At 38.4% G+C, this 13,651-nt stretch overlaps 1 pseudogene; it reads left to right on the plus strand.

The window, feature by feature from the left end:
* Positions 1-931, plus strand: LOC117802993 (annotated as a pseudogene).
* The last annotated feature ends 12,720 nt before the right edge of the window (positions 932-13,651 follow it).

Raw genomic sequence — 13,651 nt, forward strand, 5'->3', positions numbered from 1 at the left:
ATGGAAACTAAAAATACAACAGAGCTGGAAGCCTTTGTTCTCTTGGGACTCACATATCAACCAGAGTGGCAAATTCCCTTGTTCCTGGTGTTCTTGGTTATGTATCTCATCACCATGGTGGGGAACCTTGGTCTGATTGCTCTCATCTGCAATGACCCTCACCTTCACATCCCCATGTACTTATTCCTTGGGAGTCTGGCATTTGTGGATGCTTGGTTATCATCCACAGTATCCCCCAAGATGTTGGTCAACCTTCTTTGCCAAGAGCAAGATGATCTCTCTCTCTGAATGCATGATACAATTTTTTTCCTTTGCAATCAGTGCGACCACAGAATGCCTTCTGTTGGCATCAATGGCATATGATCAGTATGTGGCCATATGCAAACCATTACTTTATCCAGTGATTATGTCCAATACACTGTGCATCCGTCTGTTACTTTTGTCATTTTTAGGTGGCGTTCTTCATGCCGTAATTCATGGGTCTTTATTATTCAGATTAACCTTCTGCAATTCCATCATAGTACATCACTTTTATTGTGACATGATACCACTCTTTAGGATTTCTTGTACTGACCCTTCTATTAACATTCTGATACTATTTATTTTCTCTGGGTCAATACAAGTATTTACCATTTTGACGGTTCTTGTCTCTTACACACTATTTCTCTTTACAATCTTAAAAAAGAAGTCTCTACAAGGCATAAGGAAAGCCTTTTCCACCTGTGGAGCCCATCTCTTATCTGTGTCTTTATACTATGGCCCCCTTCTCTTCATGTATGTGCGCCCTGTATCTGCACAGGCAGACGATCAAGATATGATGGACTCTCTATTTTACACTGTTATAATTCCTTTCTTAAATCCAATGATCTACAGCCTGAGAAATAAGAAAGTCATAGATTCACTGAGAAAAATGTTAAAGAGAAATGCTTAGATTTCATGCTAGTATCTATTCTCCATTCATTAAAATGACAAAATCGTGCAGAATAATGTTGCTATGTTTTGAGTAGTAGTCAAAAATTTTTTTGCAGTTATAATTGCCCTAGTCTTTCAATGACTAAGAGGGAGAACCTAATAATCTTAAAATAATTGTTATTATTAATCAAATCACACAAGAAATTTTATTATTTTATTATTTAAAAAATTTTATTTATTTACTTGACAGAGACAGAGCCAGTAGAGAGGGAACACAAGCAGGGGGAGTGGGAGAGGGAGAAGCACATTTCCCACTGAGCAGGGAATCTGATGTGGGGCTCAATCTCAGGACCCTGGGATCAGGACCTGAGCTGAAGGCAGATGCTTAATGACTGACACACCCAGGTGCTCACACACAAACAATTTTAATCATGTTCATATCAAACTTAAATAATTAAAGCAGAAAACAAAAATGAAAACACTTTATAGGCTTGTCTGTTCTCTGGTGTGAGTTTATAAATGCATTAAGTACTGAAACAGCATAGTGCCTCTGAACAGAATTTGATTATGATGTCTCTGATACTTATACAGCTGTAGAGCCCAGACCCATGTTACATTGAAGTGGATAGTNTTAAGTACTGAAACAGCATAGTGCCTCTGAACAGAATTTGATTATGATGTCTCTGATACTTATACAGCTGTATAGCCCAGACCCATGTAACATTGAAGTGGATAGTGGAAGCAGATTTGTGTTTGAGTGAACAGAGCCAAATTCCAGATATTCTGTTAGCCATTTAAAGGTTTTTCTTTCTACTTTATTTGGGGCATGGTGAATTTTACCTCTTGTGGGGATTCAATTCTGATATCACAGAGAGAAATAAAAAGAAATGGGAGTAATGAGGGAAGAAAATGACAAAGCTTTTAAGAAAATGAAGAAAGGGTCAAGCTGTAAGAGATGATCTTAGACTACTGTGCTTCTAAGAGAAAGGCAGAGGCAAGTTGTTTCGAAGTATGATGACTTCTACAGGACTTTTTTAGGTGTGTTTGTATGTTGTTCAGCAATCTGGAAAACTTCACTGATAAAGAAAGCTAACGGATTCAACTGGGGACTCAAGTTGGGATAGACATAGACAAAAGTGACTGAATAGGAAGGAAATGGTCTCAGTAGTCCTAGAATTAAAAAAAAATTAAGCTAGAAAGATTAAGAAATCAATAATGTAGTTTATCGGAATGTGCTCTTGACAAGGAGGGCTTTTAAATGCATGTTACCAAAGTCTAGTAATGCTAAGATGATATAATGTAATAGTGGGTACCTCAGAGAGATATGAAAATCAACAGGAATTAGGACGCTTTGCGCCTCAAAGTCCATAAATGTTAGTTTTTATCCCATTCTATTTGCAAATTATAATGAGTGATCCGTCTTCGGTCCACCCCTACACTTTCTCTCTACCACTGATTCCATACGCAGTCCTAATGACACCACTGAGGTTGTCATTCCGCTTACAAACCACTTCCGGGATTTGCAAAACACTATTACTTATCCCCTCCTTCTTACTGATTCTCTCTTACCTCTGGAACTTTGCAAACATAACTCAGATTCATATTCCTTTTCAATAACATTTAATAGATTATCTTTGCTACTAGGTTATGTAGGACCATATATGGTATATATATCTAGGTCTGTATACATACATATACATATATTTGTCTGCTCATGTGTAAGTCCAGATTATACATGTATAGATCCACTTATAACTACATTCATTTCTATGTCCATATATCTGTCAGTATCTTCTTCACCTTGCATTTGTTCACCCTGGTGTTATTTGAGCTTTATTCTTAAATAAACCTTGGTTTAAAGCTGAAGTCCTATCCCTCCAATTCTCCCAACAGACCATGTTTTATAGCCATATAGAGTCCTGGGATCAAGTCCAGCATTAGCCTCCCTGCTCAGCGGGGAGCCTGTTTCTCCCTCTGCCTCTCCCCTCACCCCCTGCTGGTGCTCACTCTCTCTCCCTCTCAAATAAATAAATGAAATATTTTAAAAAATAAACAAAAATTTAAAAAAGACAAATATCGTTATTATGTATTTCTGAAGGTATAGATCGCAAGATTACACCAGGTCATCTGTTCTCTTTTTGTTTTCCTCACAGATACCCCCAAGTCCCAGCATAGAGCTGAATGGATCACATTCCAGCTGCTTTTACTCTTTAAACTCGGGGTATTCATGTTATTGCATATGTCTGTAGTTTATTGATTCTTTGCTGTATAATATTCCTATCATTCTGATTTTTCTTCTTAGGTATCTAGATTTTTCTTGTTCATTGATTGTAATGACCCCAAAACAAAAATACTAATGTAAACTACTATCGTGTATTTCCTCATTCTCAGAAAGGTCTTTTTTCCTAATCAGCTTCTTCTTTGAATAAGAAGTTTGATATCCACCTGTGAGTCTGAGCATAATGCATTACCTGTGAAGTCTTACTTTAGGCTGGGTGAGTATGAGACAGACAGCTGGGTGTCTCTCAGAAGCTCAGATTTCCTCTGCAGCCTCCTCTTGTATATTTGAGGTCTATAGATTCCTTTGCTCTGGTTTGACTTCGGTAAAATACTAACTGCTTTATTCCTTACCGAAAGTCACCCAAATCCCTTCTGCACTGATGTAATTCCATTCTCATTTCTGTTACAACTCTATTCATTTTGTACATTATATTTGTCATATAAGTAGCGTGTTGGGAAGGAGGCAAAATACAGATCTGTGCAAAGACCATATTTTAGACAAGATACTCTACGGATTCCTTTAAAAAGAAACTATGAAATGACATATGTACTATTTAATAGATCCTTAGATGTGATGGATGATATCACACTGCTAAGTTTGTGTATTTGTCTGGAAGAACTGCTGCTGATGTGGGATTAAGGCATCCCTTGGAAATACAAGTAACGTACTTTGAATACTTTTTATTATGAAGGTGTGTTCATTTTCTTAACCCAAAGATTTAAAAGAAACCATCGTTCCTCTAAAACTCTTCTGCCCAGCAAAGGAAACTATCAACAAAGCAAAACTCACCCGACTTAAAGGGAGAAGATATTCCCAAATGATGTATCTGATAAGCAGTTAATAGTCAAAACATATAGAGAATTTATACAACTGAATATCAAGGAAACCGAAATAATCTGATAAAAATGGGCAGAGGAACTAAATAGACTTTTCTCCGAAGAAGGTACAGATGAGCAGTAAACACCTGAATGGGTGGATGAACAACATCACTAATCATCAGGAAAATGCAAATGAAAACAATGATATCACCTTACATCTGTCAAAATACTTAAAATCAAAACCATAAAAAATAGCAATTGTTGGTGAACATGTGTAGGGAAAGGAGCCTTCCTGCACTTGGTGAGAATACAAATTGGTGTAACCACTGTAAAAAACAGTATGGATGTTCCTAAAACTCTAAAAAATAGAATTACTATATGATACGCAATATAAAATGAAAACCTAATTCAAAAAGATAATGCAACCCAATTTTATTGCAACATTATTTTTACAGTAACCAAGTTGTGGGAACAACCCAAGTGTACAGTGGTTGATGAATAGATAAAGTAGAAGTGGGGTGTGTGTGTTTGTATGTGTGTGTGTGTGTTTGTATATATATAATGGAATATTATTCGGCCGTGAAAAGAATGACATCCTGCCATTTGCAACAATATGGAGGGACCTAGAGAGTACAGTGCTAAGTGAAATAAGTCAGTCAGAGAAAAACAAATACCATATGATTTCACTCATGTGCAGAACTTAAGAAACAAATGAACAAAACAAAAAAGAGACAAACAAACATAAAAAGCAGACTTAAATACAAAGAACAATCTGGCATATGGGAGGTGAGTGGGGGGATGGGTGAAGTAGATGAAGGAAATTAAGAGTACATAGTCAAGCAGAGAAAGACAATTATCATATGGTTTCACTCACTTATGGAACATAAGAAACAGTAAGATCGGTAGGAGAAGAAAGGGAAGAATGAAGGGGGGCTGGTGATGGGTATTAAGGAGGGCACATATTGCATGGTGCACTGGGTGTTATATGCAAGTAATGAATCATGGAACATTGCATCAAGAACTGGGGATGTACTGTATGGTGACTAATATAACAAAATAAATATTATTTTTTAAAAAAAGAGTACACTTATCCTGATGAACATTGAGAAATGTACAGCATTGTAGAATCACTATATTGTCCACCTGAAACTACTATAATACTGTACATTAATTATCTTCAGTGAAGTTTTTAAAAGAAAATAATTCATTGTTCTTATCTCTTTAAATGTAAATAAATGTAGTATATGTACACTTTGCTCATCACTTTATATTACTTTTTACTCTTCAGAAGATTGCTAACAAAATTATCTTAGATGGTATTCAAAGAAACAAGAGAATCAGGTTAACACAAGCACCAATCAACACTAGAACAGTATTCCTCAATGTCTGCGTTGGAGACCAGATATGGCAAAATATTATCGAGTATTTGTTTTCAATATATGTCAAAATCTCTCTGGTATAGACAGTCATGGTGTTCTTTTACAAGGGTGGTTCCTAAACTGTAGTGGGCATGAAGATCATGTGGAGAACTTGTGAAAACATACTGATAGGCTTCATCATTAGTATTTCTATTTAGCAAAGTTAATGCTGTTGGTTTGAAACCATACTAAGGAAACACTGTTTTAAATTAATTAGTGAAGCAAAGTTTTTATAATAACAAAATATTTAGAGACCAGTCAAAATGGAGTTTCTACACATCCTCTATCTCCTACTTAACCACAATATGCAAATGTTCTAAAGGTTGCTACCCTCTGGTTTGTACTTTCCTCTCTGCTTTGGGAGGGTTAGTCCAGATTTCAATGGGGCTTTTGTTACTAAGGGTGAAGAATTGTGGACCATTTAATAGCTTTGTCTTGGAAACCATGATTGAAAGTGATGATAGCCTACCAAAACTCCATTGCCTCATTTAAATAATGTTAACAGATGGGAACTTATGTCATTAAAAAAAATGAAATTTTAAGTAGAATCAACTTTTGGATCACCGTTCTCAATGCAATTTCATATACAAGATGTTCTGGGGCACCTGGGTGGATCAGTCTCATAAGCGTCTGCCTTTGGTTCAGGTCATGATCTCAGGGTCCTGGGTTCCAGCCCTTTATCAGGCTTCCTGCTCCGTGGGGAGTCCGCTTCTCCCTCTCCCTTTCCCAAACCCTTGGGCTTGCTCTGGTGCTCTCTCTCTCTCTCAGAAATACAATAAAATCTTTAAAACATGTTCCACATCCTGCAATAAAATGATGTTTACTTTTCCTGAGAAGATATCTTCCAAATGAGACTTATGTGTGGGCAACAGCTAACAGGAACATCATGACTTTTTCTTTTACTTTCAACGTAAAGCGAGAAATTCACTAAATTAAAGGAGTTGTTATATTAGGATGGAATTTTTCAGTGTAACAGAACCAATATCATTACATAGATATAGATTTTCAACAGGAAAAGTTTAACTATAACTATTATATTAAGATTTTTATTATATGATATTGGCTCATGCAATTATGGAGTATGAAAATCTGCTGTTTGGAAGCAGGAGACACATGAGAGCCTGTGGTGTAGTTTAAAGGCCAGAGACAAGAGAACCATGGTAGAGATTCAGTCCAAGTATGAATCCTCAAACCAGGTTCCCCAAGGGCAGGAGAAGATAAATGTCAACCAGTCAAGCAGAGATACATTCAAACATTCTTAGCCTTTTTTTTAAAAAGATTTTATTTGTTTATTTGACAGAGATAGAGACAGCCAGCAAGAGAGGGAACACAAGCAAGGGGAGTGGGAAAGGAAGAAGCAGGGTTCCAGCGGAGGAGCCTGATGGGCTCGATCCCAGAATGCCGGGATCACGCCCTGAGCCGAAGGCAGACACTTAACGACTGAGCCACCCAGGCACCCCATCCTTAGCCTTTTAAAAAAAGTTCAGTTGAGGCCCTCACCACAATGGGGAGAGCCAAGTGCTTTAGTTAGTCCACCAATTCAATACTAATACCACCTGGAAACACCCTATGGACACAACCAGAGAGAATGCTTAATAAGAAATCTGGACATCCTGCAGCCTAGTCAAGTTGACACATAAAACAAACCACCACAAGTCCACCCATTGTCACTTGGCACACATACACAATTCCTTCAACCATATTTAATTTCCACATAAAGACAACAGGAAGGTCATAATTCTGCCTCACATGATACAACTATGCTGTGTACACTGAAAATGAACTAAACCCTTCCCCAGAGGAAGAGGGGAATTCCTTGAGTAATATTTACTCTTTTTCTTGAGATCTGGTAACTTAAATACTATGATGTTAAATTAACAATGCTTAATTACTGTGAGATAGAGCCAATGCATCTTATGTTACATGGGTAATGGAACAATAGTGGAAAGACAACAAAGATATTTGGTACACGAACACCTGCCTGGATTAGTTCATTGAAGTTTTCCATTGACCATAATCACAGGGAATGGTATACTAAGAGACACCCTAAGTGATCTGTAGTCCAGACACATTTATCCTTTCTTCCGTTGAGGACTAGTTCAATTTCCCCTTGGCTGTCAACATCAATCACCCTAGCCAGCACAGCAACTCAATTTTTTGCCTGATCACTCAAAGGAATGTAGAACCCAGAGAAACCATGGCAGTCTTAACCTGCAGCTAAACGGATCACTGCAGTGTGTCCTGATGACATCATTCCTCCCTCTGGCTCCAAGACATCTAGGCCTCCAGAGCATAAGATCAAGGGAACATGAAGCTAAAATTATGCTGCTGGCCCAATAAAAAATATCCTGGTGTGTTCCTAGAGGTAACAGTGAGTGCTGCCACTGAACCAGTCCCATTCAGTGAATGCTGACTCAGAAAACATACAGCCTTTTGGAGATACTCAAACACTCTCAGGTATCACCATCTAGTTATGCTATAAATGAGTCTCCAGAGTGGCTATTTCACCATTCTATCAAACAAGTTCCTTCAGAATGGTAGTGAATAGGATAAGACCAGTGAATTTTATGATCATGGGCACATTGTGGTACTTATTTGGCAGTGCAGTAAATGCCTTGGTCAGAAGCAATGTTGTGTGAAATACTATGATCTTGGACAATGGATAAGGAATTCTGTTAATTCCAAGATGATGGTTTTGGTAGAATCAATGAATGCAGGTACGGTAAATCTATATACAGAATGGGTGGATATTCCAGCAGGAGAAGAAACCACTTCCCTTTTACAATGGAAACATTCCAATGTAGTCAACCTGCCACCAGGTAGAAAGCTGATCATTCCAATAAATAATGATACGTAAGAGACTCAATGTTATCTCAGTTCCTGGCTGACTGAGCACTCAGCAATGGCTGTATCCAAGGTGGCCTTAGTAAATGAAGTCCATGATGTGAACACATGCATGACTTCCTTCCCGGACACTCCATCATTTTGCTCCTGAACACACTGGATGATGACAGAAATGGTTGAAGAAAGAGTCTGATTTTTTGTCCAAAAATAGCTCCTTCCATCTACTTGATTTTTTCAATCCTTCTCTGCTGAGGTCACCCTTTGATGATAGTTCTTATGAGAGACAAATATCTTCATGATTTTTGCCCGTTTGGAGAGATATGTTTACATACCTCTTCCACAAATTTCCTTGTCTTCAATTTCCTAGTAATATTCCTTCAATGTCTCTGATCACCCAGCAAACCCTAAGTCATAGCTCATGCACTAGAATATAATCACACATCTGGCCATTTCTCCTTCCAAAGTGAACAACCAGGTGCACTGCTCCAAGTTCTGCCACTTGGAAGATTTCCAGTCACCTCTGATGTACAGGAATATCACAGAGAGTGGTTGTAGTGCTGCAGCTGTCCACGTTTGGATGATGTTTGCATTTTGTGCAGAACCATCTATACACCAGGACCCCATTTTTATTCCCCTCTGTCAGCTGATCATTAAGAATTCCCCATGAGATTATAGGTGCAGGCTGGGAGAGAGAGGCCAGTGTAGCAGGAATAGGGACCATGACCATTTAGGCCACTTCCTCATGCAACTGCTTGTGCCTTCAGAGCCTGCTCTGGCTCCTACACGCATAGAGCAGTTGCATTTCATTTCACAGTGGAGAGCTCCCGTGAACGCCCAACCTAATGCCTTGGTGGATCAAACAACATCCAGCTTGTAAGGGAAGCTTTGGTTGCATGTTCAGTTAGTGGCCCAAGGTTAAGCAGTCAGTCTAAACTAAGAGCCTGTAGCAGGCCAATGGCTGTTTCTTTAAACTAGAGTAGTTATCCACTGAGGATGGCAGGGCTGTGCTCCAGAATTCTAACGGCCTGCATTGTGGCTCCCGTATAGAGGCCTGCCAAAGGCTCCAAAGCCTCCCTACTGGATCTGCTGCTCAAGCACCCCTGGCTCTGCTGAATCACAGGGCAATTGGCAGAACACCACGCACAGCAACCTATACTTGTTCGAAAGCCTTTTCCTGTCCTAAGCCCACTCAAAACTAGCGGTTTATCTGGTCACTTGGAAAATGGGCCAGTGTAATACACCCAAATGAGGATGATTCTGTGTCTAGAATCCACTGGAACCCACTAGGTGTTGTGGTTCTTTTTTGTTTGCAGGAGGGGCCAGAAGCAACAATATATCCTTCACCTCAGAAGGGAAATGTAGACATGCCCTATATCACTGAGCTATGGCACCTCTCACTGTGGAGCTTTATCTTTGTTTCCCTTTGCACCTCCCCGGACCTTTCCCTACTGAGATTTTGCATCAGATTTCAGCTTCAAGTGTGGAGTCACGCCTATGTCTGGGATGTGAGCTGCACTTTGCATGAGGGAGGAGAACAACTTTTCTTGGGGTTGGTTCCTGAAAGGAATCTAGAACTCTGGCCTCAATAAAATCATGTATGATTAGCTCAGACAAGAACTTATTAATCAAAGCTCTCAGAGCAACACCTATTTTATAGATAAACGGATTTGCAGAAACATGCCAGAAGTGTCACTGTGGTCAAAAGCAGTGACATAAAGTGCTATTTAAGTGTTGCACCTAGAGCTGTATACACGACATGATGTTTATGATCTCGCAGGCTGTAATGCCCAATGGGACTCCTGGACTTCTCACACAGATTCAAAGCTGCAATGCCCAGAAGAACAGCTTTTTTTGTTCTGAAGGGAACCCTTGGGTGCTATTAGGGGAATTTTAGTTCTTCCTACCTTCCTCTTCTGGCAAAAGCACACAGTTGTACAATTGGTTGACTCTTGCATTCACAGCAGATTTATACAAACAATATTTTGCTGGGTGTGGTAAATGAAGCCTCCAAAATGAATCAGTGTGCAAGGAGCTGCTGCCTGTGCTACTGTCATGCTGGTGCAACTCTATTTTTTTCCACTTGAGAAAGCCTAACCCTGAAAGGATCTCTACAATGTCTTAACAGATATTGGTAAGTGATTTATGTAATGCTCATTATTTTTTTGTAGGAAAGTAAAAATACTGTTACGTTCATAAGTAATTTCGATTTGGTTTATAAGATGACCAAATAGCAGGCTGAAAGTGGAAAACGACTAGTATTATTCTCTATGTTAACTAACTAGAATTTAAATAAACAGTTGAAACGAACAAGAAAAGAAAACACATAGTGAATAATCTAATACCGTTTTGCTATTGTGAGTAAAATTTGGGTAAGCAAAATGGCTCTAAGACTAAATTGCACCCTTTAATCATATTGAATTATCTGGCTGGCAAAATTATAATGACTCGATAGCATAAGTTTGGTGAAGTACAACGTTAGACAATTTAAAAATGGGATAGGCCGGTGATGGGTATTAAGGAGGCTGCGTATTGCATGGTGCACTGGGTGTTATATGCAAGTAATGAATCATGGAACTTTACATCAAAAGCTAGGGATGTACTGTATGGTGACTAACATAATAAAAAGTTATTACTAAAAAATTTAAAAAATAATAATGGGTTTAAGGATTTATGTCGTATTGTATCCTATATAAGAAATCTTCCTGATGATTCTGTTAAAAAGTTTATCCCATTTAATTAACCACACTCTCTCTTAAAGCTATAAATATACATAGGAGGGAAAATGCAGAAAATGTCCCTCTGGTTTTCTTTTTAGTTACTGACTTAAATGCCCACAGTCTGTACTTGAACATTTTCAATGATTTAGTAGTTTGGGATTGCATGGAAGGAAACCCATTTCAAATAAATATACATTAATAAGTGTAATTAATGGCAAAATTTATTTGTATTGCCTGAATTATGTTCTAGTCCTTGGCTCAATGTTATTCTGCTAAAAACCTGGTGTGGAGGAAAGGGCTCTCAAGTAAAATGGGAATAGCTAGAGAAACTCAGTTCTAATTACTGCAAAGACAAAGATAAAGTGACTCTTAATATGGAAAGAATTTTCAGCACTGCTAGTATGTTTGTGAACAATACAAAGTTTCTAGCCTAAAGCTAAAAGGACAGTCTCTATTTCATACACATTTTCCATAGAAAAATAAAGTTGGAATTTGGAATGAAGGAAAAAGAAACGATACCCAGTATTGACAACTTTTAATGAACACCAGAATGAAGACAAACATTTACCTCCAATCTCTGAGCTTTCCCTCCTGTTTCATCTTCAGCCTTTCTCTGGTACATCCTCTCTCTCTCTTCAAGGCTGGGCCTTCCCTTTCCCTATGCATCTATGAATACACTATGGATCCTCAGAGGGCAGCAGATGATCACCGTCTGACCCCACATTCCTCAGAGCACCCTATTTCATCTCTTCACTGTTGTGCCCCTTGTGTCCCATTCACCTCTCCTTACTCTCTGACCTCAACTCTATCGGAATATGGAAACTGCTCTCATGAAAGCCACTAAATCTTTTAATTCCCACACTTACCATTGCTGATCACTCCTTATTCCACCAGAGCTCTTATTTCACTTTTGACACTGTACTTCTCTTCGTCCTTCTGGAGTGTTGTTTCTTTTTTCCTCTCTCTTTAATTCTGCAACACTAAGCTTTCCAACTCCTTCATGCTTCTCTGATCACTCTGCTCAGTAATCTTATTGGTCTTTCCTTTTCAGCTTTTGTGTAAGCCAGAGATCTTGGTTGTAAGAGAAGATAGATTAATTGAATGGAAATTGGCTTTAACATAGAAATGCTAGGGGAGTTGGAGAAACCCACTGGAGAAATCGGCAGAAGCCCAACATAGGAAAGCCCGTGTGTCAAACAGCCAAAATCATGTCCCTAGTCTATCTAGCTGGGAAGAGCTGCTGTCTTTTGCTGGCTGCAGAATGTAAGAGTTCACACTGATAATGCCATTATTTTGAGTGCATGATACATTTTCTATTGTTTATCTTTAACCAAAATTCTCTTTTTTTCTCCTGACATTTGTCTCCTTCTCTTCATATTTCAAACCCAGTGTAGGTAAGGTGGACTGGCAAACCTAAATCAAGTCCCCTCATTCTAGGTGCAAGGGGATAGGAAAGTCACTTTCTGGAACTTTTGGCTTCTGAGTGGATGACTTCTTTCTGCCACAAGACTGATGTGGTAGGATAAAGGATCAGATGTTATCCAACAAATATATGGTGTATATCCATTTTGTAATGTCTCTAAAATAACTTCCTTTTCTTTCTATGTCCTCCTTCTTTTTATCTTATGTACACTCTTCAATAGATGGATTATATAAAACTAGGCTTTCAGTAACCACAATGACTCCCAAGTCATCATTTGTATTAAGCTCTTGTAGAACTCTACTGCAGAGCACATTTCACCTGGATGTTCTCAGAATGCTGCTTGTAAAAACTGGCCACCACAACCGTGTCCTCAGTCTCAGTTTTTGATGACCATCTACCAAGGAACCAAGTGTCTTCTTATCCCTTATGTGACCACCCCCGTCGCATCAAATATGTCACTGAGTCCTAGTCACTGAACATTCTGGGTTACCTTGAGCTACCTCATTGTCCTCCTCATTACTCCCAATGTCATATCACACAGAGACTAAGAACTTCACATGCTGTTTAATCAACTGGGGAGCCTTTAAAATGCCTGTTATTACAACCAATTCATGACCTACTGAATCCATTTCTTTTGTAATATTTCCAAATCTGTATTTTGTACAAAAACTCCCCTAGATAAATTTAATGTATAATTTGGTTTGGGATTCACTGTACCACAATAAGAGCTTCCTGATGGGTGTCTTTTCCTCTAGTTTCCCAGCATCCCTTCAGGCTATTTTCTACAACCAAACTTTTAATTTAATAAATATGTGAGGATGCCACTCCCTTTCTTAAAAGCTTTCCATACCAGCCTATTGTTTGAAGGATAAAATTGATGATGTTTCACTTGGCATTGTCTTACTTTATAATTCAGGCCCTTCTGCCATCTTACTCTTGATGCTGCATCAATATCGTGCATACAGAATTTGTCTACCCCATACAATAGCTACCCCAAAGATTTGCCCATGTTCAGAAGGTTTTTCTTTTCTTCTTAATCTGTTTATTCTGCACATATTTTGAACTTAAGTAGTTGTATTTTTCCAATATAACAATTCCCCCAAATAGTTGCCATGTTAGAGTAAATAAAATTAAAGTTCCTTCAGTCTAGTGTATGGTTTTATTTCAGTTACCTTCACCAAATTGTCTTTTATATATTTAATGATTGTTCTTTTTACAGTTGCCACATTTAATTTCAG

Source organism: Ailuropoda melanoleuca, chromosome 1 (genome assembly GCF_002007445.2).
Source record: "Ailuropoda melanoleuca isolate Jingjing chromosome 1, ASM200744v2, whole genome shotgun sequence".
Lineage (NCBI taxonomy): Eukaryota > Metazoa > Chordata > Mammalia > Carnivora > Ursidae > Ailuropoda > Ailuropoda melanoleuca.